At 39.0% G+C, this 9924-nt stretch overlaps 1 protein-coding gene across 9 annotated transcripts in view; it reads right to left on the reverse strand.

The window, feature by feature from the left end:
• Positions 1–380, reverse strand: part of Tmem108 (transmembrane protein 108) — a 326253-nt gene extending 325873 nt beyond the window's left edge. For 8 of the 9 annotated variants that reach the window (XM_013505807.1, XM_013505806.1, XM_013505805.1 and 5 more), the window contains exon 1: positions 255–380. The gene's annotated coding sequence lies outside the window, so the exon portion shown is untranslated. Of the gene's footprint in view, positions 1–179 lie in introns of all 9 variants that reach the window. The other variant, XM_013505808.1, reaches the window with a different exon arrangement.
• Between the last annotated feature and the right edge of the window lie 9544 nt (positions 381–9924).

The raw sequence follows: 9924 nt of genomic DNA on the forward strand, positions 1-9924 counted from the left end.
GCAGCCCCTCGGGGGCAGACAAAGGCGGAAGCCAGGCTGCCCGGCGGGCGGACCCGTCGCCGCGGCGGGGAAGACGGGGTGCGCCCGCTGGCACGAAAAGGGAAACCGAGGCAAGAAAGGGGGCGGCTGGAATGAGCTACAACCTCTCCACAGCGGGGCTCGGGGCAGGCCAGACCTACCTCGCCCGGGCCTGCCCATCCCGCTTGCCTGGGTTGGGCACGCAGGCACTGGGTACTGACCCGAGGACCGCTTACCTCAGGAGAAGCGCTCCGGCTCTCTCCGACGGCTCCGGAGAAAGCCTCGCCGCTCGCGCATGCGCGCTCGCGCGCCTTAGCCCCGCCGGCCCCCGCGCGCGCCCCTCCGACCGGGCTCTGGGCCGCCCCGGCCCTGTCCGTCAGCGTCCGCGAGAGCCAATCCAGTCTCACAGAATGCCCAGCACCGGTCACGTGGCCAGGCGAGCCAATCATCAAATTGCCCTCGGCAGCGCCCGCTCCGATGTCCCTAGAGGTTCGGTTGCTACAGAGCTGCGCGGGTGCGAGGCGGGTACAAAGGGCTGAGTCTCTGTTTTCCGGGCTAAGTGGCACTAAACTGGTGAATTACTATATCGACTGATTTCTCAAATTCTAACTAAAGTAAGAATGACCTAGGCATCTTTTAAAATACGGATTCTGAGCCAAAAAGTCTGGGCTGGAGACCTGAGAGTCTGAATTTCTAGCACACCCATGGAGTGATGCTGGTCTGATCTGAGGACCGCGCTTTGAGGAGCACTTGTAGGAAAATGATGGTGATAGGCCGTGTTCCATGACACTTGAAAGTTTCGCGACCTTTTCTGTCCTTCCTTCAGTGATGGAAAACACTCCTAGTGACTAAACATGGAGTGCCTTGATGATGCCAGTAAGTTGGGCACCTGCTGAGGGAAAGTGTGTTCACTTTCCACATAACACACCCATAGGTCGTGGAGTAGCAACCTGTGCCAACTTGGTGACTGGTGTGTGGAAACTACAAGCAGCTGTAGATTGCTCCTTGAAGAGAATGCTAGGTCTGCATGCATCCTGAGGTATTAGGCCTGTGTCCAGGTGACTCTGTACCAGGCTCTTAGCCAGAAAACAGAAGCCGTATAAGTAGTCCCTGCTTTCCGAAAATTTGAAAAGCTTTTATGGAACTGCACAGGCAAGCTCAGAACGAAAAACATGTAGGGAGCCAACAGCCAACCACACTGGACAATTCAGAAAAATCTGGTGGTAAAATAATCTGCCTTGGGGGCTGTAACCTTACCCAAATATTCTCTTGTCCCTAATTCTGGACTCAGGAAAGCCAGAGCCTCTGCCATCTCTCAAACTTGACTAAACATCAATGTTGTCAGACTGAGCAGCAAGAGTGTTTGTTGATCTACATATTGACCCACCCCAGATTGTTCGAGGGTCTGAAGTGCTAAATTCTCCAAATCTTCCACCAGCTCTGCAGGCCAGGTGGTATGACACTGCTTCAGGCAGGGATATCTCACTATTCATAAAGGCGATTAAACTGCTTCTTAGAGATAAATTCGCCCTCATCATCGTGTCTGCCACCTGTTTTTCTGGTTTCTCAGGCCAGAAACTGAAGCCCACTTATAAACCTCAGACTTTGTTCATCCCATTGTCCCTTATCAGTGGTGACGCACAAAATTCAGTTTCAGGAAGCTCATTAAGTCTAGCATAAAGATGGCTCTGGCTACAGTAGGAGTGAAGAAATTCCTAAGTGAGAAAAATTGGTTTAAAATTTCAAAGAAATATTCTACTATCGTTAAACCAGAGGTTCTTTACTCTGGCTGCATGTTATTTAGGGAAATAAATCAAGAGTTCTGTACCTAGTGATTCTGATTGGGAGGAGAAAGGACAACTATAAGTTTGACAAGTTGTGCAGGTGATTAGGTACTCAGGGATGGTTGAGAATGCCCGCATAAGCTACTGGATTGATGGATTCATTCATTAACAAGGTAAAAGTCAATACTGCAACACAAATCACTAATGACATAAACACACTGCAAATAGAGGAATGTTTTCACATAATTTGTGAGAACATAGATTTTTAAAAGACTAAAGATAATTCATAGGTAATAAATACTCCAAAGACTATTCAGTAGAACAAGCTGAAAAGCTAGGTCCACAGCTAGGTTTAATTCCAGTGCACTAAGTGTTTCAGAAAGATCTATTGCTTCACTTCTTTTATGCCCTTAACTTAAAAATTATATATGAACAGTAAGGGTTAGTCTCTGAGGATTTTCCAAAGTGTGCCACAGAATCCCTTGGAGATACTTGTTAAATGCAGATTGTAGGACCCATCCCAGAACCTTCTACAGCTAGCATTTTTTACTACTGTAAAAATTGTGAACCAGTACTGGTTAAATCTCTGAGTCAGAGTTTTACAGCCTGGTACTGAATATCTATATACAAGCAAACCCTGTAGAAAAATAGTTGTGCTATATTGTGCTTTCTAGTTTGTTGTGCTAGCTAAGTAAAGGAGTTGAACATACTTTAAAGGACTCCAAGATATTTTCAATTCTCTTTTTTGTTTTTTTTCCAAATTCTATTACTCTGTAAAAGTGATTAATTCCTGGATCCTGGAGCAAAATTGTTACAAAGAGATTCTGTTGAGTGATAATTGGTGTAGTGGGTTTGACTTAGTTTTAACTGAATTACTGAGATCGCCTCAGAATTCTCTACCAACAACAATTATCTTGTTTGAAAGTGACTCTGTTTGTAACACCAGAAATATGGAAGCCCTATGTGTGAGGTTATAAACTAGCTTCCCTCCTCTGCCACTTTTAAAAATATATTTCACAGCAACCAAATGGAGGAGAAATTATTCGCACCTTTCAAATTTGTAGCATTATCCATTGGGGAAAATACGAATAGTTTTAGCTAAGACTTAACTAGCATGAATCATGTAAATTTTTAACAAGAGAAAAGCATTTATTTTTCTCCTTGTGGGTATCATCATGACAGAGACAGAGGAAGCAAAGAAATTCTTGCTTGAAGATGTGAACTGGAAAAAAAAGAACATCTAGACTGTCATTCATTCTCAGCTTCCTTGCTTCATATACATAACCTGGCAATCCTACCTCAGGAAATGGATATGTTAGGATCTGATATGAGTTAGCTGAAGCAATGTTTTTTTCCCCAGAAAAATTGAGGATCAGGAAATTTAAGTATATTTGCAAAGAAAATATATAAGATATAAACCATCTCATCAATTTGCCAATTCCCAGAAATCCACCATTGCTCCATTATAAACAGAACCCCTGTAGACTGCTTTATAATCACTAATTGCATTTTTATCTCTCTAGCAATAAATAGCCTCTCTAAACTTAATTGATCTCATTCATAAAGACCCACAGATTACCCAAGATTCTAGTCTCCATCTGTCATATAAATCCAGCCAGGATAACATTTTATATATAAGTATCTGCATTATAATAACTGTTATTTTTTTCCCACTTAGTGCAACTGTGTACAGATTTAACCTAACATACAAGGCATTTTTGTAGAAAAGTTGATTTGCTTATATTCTTTATAGATGGTATAAAAATGTAAGCATTCTCCTTAGTATTTTGTTAAAATATTCTAGATGTCAAAGACATGTAGATAATATAATGTGTTCTTCTACCTGCCTCAATTTTAAGGAATAAAACATTATAGAGTTGAAGCCTCCATGTTCCTACCCCAACAATTGACTTGTTAGATGAAGGTTTCAAGCTTAGCCATGAAAGAAAAAGAAGTGTATGGAAGGAAACACCGTATTGTATGCCTGTAATAAACACAAGTATAAATGGGCAAAATTCTTACGGAATAAAACATTTGGATGTTCCAAATTGATATAAGAAAAAACACTGAGAAGGCTAAAGTACCATATGATCCAACATCTACCAGTACATTTTACTTACAAATATGGACTCAGAAAGTAGGTAACTTTTAGGAAAATAATACAGGTAGTTAGAAATAAAGATGAGGTTAAAAAAATTAGGTCTGACTTACTCAATAAATACATACTAGATAGCCCGTATTTTAGTTCATTTTAATAGATGTCAGCTATTAGAAATCAGAATAAAAAGTTATGGGTTACAAGTGATGCATCTAGCACTTTAAGAAAACACATGTAAAGAGTGCCAATTCTGATTGATCAAATCAGGGAGGACTTTTTATAAGTGATGCCTGAATGTATTCCAAAGAACTTAAAATTCGCTAGCTGTTATGGACTGAACATTTGTATCCCCCAAAATGCATACACTGAAACTCTATAAACTCCCCCAACATGATAGTATTAGAAGGTAGGGTCTTTGAGAAATAATTAGGATTAAATGAGGTTGAGGCTGTGGGTGTGAAGCCCAGGAATGCATTGACTGATCATATGAAAGTCTTCAGATGCTTACTTTACTTCCATTCTCTGCCACATGATGATACAAAAAGTAGATAGTCTGCAACCCAGAAGAGGACTTCCATGAGAACTTGTTCTCACACCCTGATTCTAAACTCCAACCCTGCACAAAATCAATTTCTGCTGTTTATAAACCATCAATCTATGGTATTTTGTAAGGGTAACCTGAATGAACTAAGACATTAGAAAGGATCAAAAGGAAGGATGTTCTAGGACTACAGAATATTCCATACAAAAGCACAAGAGCATAGAGCATTGGGAAGAGCAAGTAGTTTAACTTGGCTGGGTCAGAGAGGGAAAGGGAGACAGGTGGTGATTTAAAGCTGGGTCAAGCTGCGTGTGAGGGTGCACACCTATGATCCCAGTGCTCTGGGAAGCTGAGGCAGGAGATCACAAGTCTGAAGCCAACCTAGGAAACTTAGTGACTTAGTGAGAACCTGTCTCAGTGGGGGGATGTAACTCAGTGCAGATGCCCAGTGTTCACTCTCCAGTACCACCAAAAGAGGGTGGGGGCAAAGACCATCATTAAAGGATAACAAATGCATGATCTGTCATTCCTCCCTTTTTCTATATAAATTGCAATGCACTCCATCATGGTATTAAACTTTACTGTAATGGTTATAAATAGAATCTAGGGCTCTGTAGTCTGGATTAAACTCAGATCCTCCACTTGTCAGCTGTGCAAATATACACAATTTGACCTTTGGAAGAGACAGTTTTCCTATCTGTGAAATGGAAATAGTGGCAATATAAATACTTATCTTTTACAGTTGTTGATGAGTTATAAATAATATAAAGTATTAAAGCAGTGTTAAAGAACTCTTAGCTAATATCAATATTCTCCTGAACCTACCTAGATGTGGCATCAGATTCCTCAACACAGTCTGAATGGCTCCTTATTTCTACCAGTAAGAAGTGTTACCCATGGAACTTCCCTGTCACCAGTACAGCCTGACACAACTCTGATTTAGAGCTCATCCTAGTACCACCCACCTGTAACACTTCCAGGCTGAGAAGCTCTGTTAGCTCTGAGGCCTGAGGTAGTACTATTTGTGTCCCACTGCATAACTGTAGGTCTCTTTTACTACCTCTGTGCACCCATTCCTCAGCCTCAGCTCCTTTGGTTGTAATCTCCAGAGGATCTCCTTTGATACTGGAGCCACTTGACCTGGATGGAGAAACAAACATGCCTAAGAATGCATTTCCCTGGTGAGCAACTCTAGCCAACAAGTACCAGGTTCACATGCACAAAACCTCAGCTCCTTTTCTTCAAAATGGGATAAAATGAGTTTATATTAGAAATCTCCTTGAATGATTAGGCTGAGTCTATTGCCCCTACTTGGCTCTTATGAGTTCTTGGGAGCATGCTCTGTACAAATCCCTTGCACCTGAGGGCTTGGCTTGGCGTCTGCTTCTGGAAGAACTCAACATATGGCCATACATTTACTAATAACTAAGGAATAGCCTTTATCACACTATATTTACTAAATTAAGTTATATTTTAATTCTGTATTGTATGTTGTAGACAGACAGAAACCGTGATTGATACATCAGTGAATTGCTCCAAGCTATGACACATAGCTGAAGCTTAGTAAAGCTCTGTTGAATTAATTCGAACTGAAATTCCTCAGGTGTGTCTCATATCATTTTCACCCTCACCGGTCATTTCTTCATCTTGCTGTCCCTTGATAACTGAGCTCCAGCCACACTGGACCTCTTTAACTGAGGTTACACTAAGCCCCCTCTTATCTCTGCTTGGAATAGTCTGTCCCCTCCTCCTTGCATCTGCAAGGTCTCTGTTCAAAGGATTTCTTATTAGGAAGGCCTTCTGTGGTCAAATGAGCCAAAGAAGTGCATCTCTCACAACTGTTCTCTCAACCAGGCTTCTTTAAGGTCACTAAGCCCTATAGATAATGACTTGAGTACTGTTTTTTGAATCTCCCAAAGATGGGACAGAGCTGTTACCATCCTAGTGACATAGGACAAAAATTCATTCTTTACCAAGGATGCCTCATAACAGTGGACTTGCATTCTGTGGCAGAACTAGAGGAGAAAGTTTGCTCTAAACTCTTACTCTACTTTTTAAAAAATTCAACAAATTATTTTTTGTTGTCTCCTTACCCCATTCTCTAGAAGATAAGCACAAGGAGTTTGTTTCTGATTCCTACTTGTCCACAGCTAGCACATAGTTAGCACTCAAAAAATATTTGTTGAATGAAATTTATAAGACTCATCTGTGTTATAATTTCTTATAACTTTTCAGTTGTCACAATTATTCATGTTAAAATTTCTTCATTCAGAAAAATGTATATTATAGATGACTCAGGAGGAATGATGACAAGAAAGGTTAAATGGAATTGGGAAAGGTGAAAAACATTGTCCAGATAATAATGAAAGGCTTTAATTAGCCAAACACAAAGTAGTCAACTACTTCATCAGGATGAATGGTGCAAGAGGACTTCTTTCCAAATTCTACAAGGGAGAAAAATAGAGGAAATTTTCATCTTAAACAGTATCAGCGGTGGATGCAAGAGAATGCTGTGGGCAGATCACTAAGTAAAAAACTATTAACATAATTAAATTCTACAACCTCAGGGGATGGGGAGAAAATCAACAAACAAATCACACACATTTTAGTTTTTTAAAAAGGGAAATATGATAAGTATAGACACCATTTGACAGACAATTAAAAAGAAGGATTCTTAAAAGTGAATAACCACAAAGAAAACCTATTTACTCTGTAGTTTGCTTTCCATAAAAAGCATATACAAGGAATAAAAAATAGCAAGTACAGATAAGAATGGAAAACGGAACTGCTGGCATCTACAAATCATCAGAGAAAAGAGAAAGTAACTCCCCTGAGAGTGATAGTTCTTCTGAAGAAAACAAAGAAATCTAACTAATTATAAATGAGGAGAATAATAACTACAACAGAAAAGACTTTATGAGCACCTTGCAAATAACTACAAAGCCAGGAAAAGAGATCATTTTAACATGTCAAAGGGATGAACTCACTTAAAGAATAAGTAGGGTACGTTGATCTCAGTGGGATTTAAAGGATTTATTGAAGTGTAGAAAGAAGCATATTTCACAGGCTGAAATATTTGCCCCAAATTAAGAGATTAAAAAGTAATATAAAGTGTTCTTTCCAGTGTGATTCCAAAGCATGGGCCAGTGAGAGTTACTTGATTTTTGTTACATGTTTTACTTCTCGGTGCACTTTTCTTGCAAGCCTGAACAAAATGATGTAGAAGGACCATCAGGACACATTTGTGACTCAGATGAGTGACTCCTATCTTCAAATGTGTAGCTGTCCTCCTTCATATGAAGTGGTTTAGAGGCACCTGAAGAAAGATAATCTCAAAGATTGTTTTAAAATGTTCAACAATTTTAATCTCAATGATAGGCTCCATGAATTTGGTCTACTCAAAATAACTTACTGCAGTGACTATTTAACTAGATCTGATAAGAATTTTATGTGGCTATTCTTCCTTCTATTTTTTCTCTCTTGATATTAACTATCACTTGTGAACTTACTGACTAACTATCATTACATTTACAAGATTAAAACAAACTGATTTGGCATATTGTAATCATTTAAGAAATGTTAACTGGTGTAAAACAGATTTTTCAATAAATACATTTTAAAAATCAAAAAATTAAAAGAAAATAAATTCCATACTATCTGCTTCTCCTCCACTATTCTCTTTCTTTTTTGTACTGTGCTTCCTCCTGGAATTTTATCACTCATCTCCTGCTATCTCAGCAACAGCCCTCTGATATAAGTTCCTACTAACAAGATACCAAAAACACACACCTCATATATTCTTACAGCTCTTTAGGCTTACGAATTCCTCTTGAGTGCATCTTGAAGTAGCTGAACCAAGTCCATTAGGGAAAGGTCTAATGTTTAGGTCTTCTGTTTTCAAAGATTAAAAAAGAAAATTTACTTTCTCTTGTCTAGAGCCCTCCTAAGTGCTAGGATTGCCTCTGCTTCCCCTGGCTGGAAAATTCATCTGAAAGAGGAATCTAAACCCCGTCCTGTGCTTCTGCCAAGGATTTGGATTTCTATAGTCCACGATTCATCTGGTCTGTTTCATGATCTCATAACAAACATATTTTCTATTAAAACATCACACTGAGACTAATGCTTCCCACCCTAGAGATATAATTAGAAAAGAGCTTTGAGAAGTATTTTACTAGTTTCCTTTAGTCTACTTTTACAACTTATCTCTGATGTAAACATTTCAATGACCATTAGCAAGATTCCTACCTCCCAAGTCTGGGTTCAGCATTTTGTATCTCTTCTCTGAGCTCCCTTGTCCTTCTGACATGGTCACTATCCTGCTATACTGCAACTGGCTATTTAGGGGCTCATGGCTTCCACTAGACTGATTTCTGGAAGGGTAGAAACCATTTCTATCTTGTCCCTCATTGTATCCTGGCTCCTAGAATAACATCTGGTGCAGAGGAGGTACTCAATGAATAAAAGAATAAAAGCAGTCTCAGAGTCCTCCCTGACTTCTATGGAGATCTCTGCTGATTCACTTCTGAACTGGAGAATTACCATTAGCTACTAGTTGTATCTATCATTAATATTCCTTTATATTTCTTTTCCTTTGGGTGCTCTTTGTTCTCTCTGCTAATATGTGCATGTATAAATATTTAAATTTTCTCTTAGATTAAATTCACTTCTGTGTTACCAAATTTCCTCCATCCCCCTTGCTAATTTTAGTAAGATCATCAAATTGAGACAGTAGTACTTCAAAGAGGAGCTGACACTTTGCACACATTGCCAGTGATTTATCAATAGTTGTATGTCTTAACAAGCAATAAATAATCCAAGATATTGTTGATATTTCATTCCTTTACATTCCAATTTTTCTAAAAAGTAGAATGTTCCTTTACTCTGAGTTTTTAAGCACCATATCTCATTTACTCACCAAAAAATTATATCAGTAAGTTTCAAACTTGGATGTGCATCACAATCACCTGGAAAATATGTAAAAGCAAAAATTTCCCACCTGGTCCCTAAAGTTTCTGATTCAGTAGATTTGGGGCAAGGACTGGGAATATACTTTTAAAGCAAGGTTCTAGGTAATGATAATGCTTTTGCCTAAGCAACTTTAGAATCACTATACTGTCTAAATGATACACTATTTAAATGGAAAACTAACAATATACAATTATTTATCTAAAATCTACATACAAAAGGAATTACTTTCTATGATTGGTTGTGTGTCACTCTTGGATGTCAGTCCAATATGGTACTACAGCTCAAATGGTCTGTCAGGTGTTTGGACATAACTCAAAAGAAATATATTTTTTCTTTGTAATAAAATTTTGTGTACTTCTGGTTACTGAAATTCAAGAAAGCTACAATGGTCTTGAAAAAATGCCATGAATGGCAACTGGGCAGATGGAAATCAAGAATTCCACTGGAGAGAAAGCTACTTAATAAGGTCAGAGAAGGTGAAAGGTTTTGCTTTGCTTTGTGTGTGTGTGTTTTTT

This window comes from Chinchilla lanigera, unplaced genomic scaffold (assembly GCF_000276665.1).
Source record: "Chinchilla lanigera isolate Chin_1 unplaced genomic scaffold, ChiLan1.0 scaffold00100, whole genome shotgun sequence".
NCBI classification, from domain to species: domain Eukaryota; kingdom Metazoa; phylum Chordata; class Mammalia; order Rodentia; family Chinchillidae; genus Chinchilla; species Chinchilla lanigera.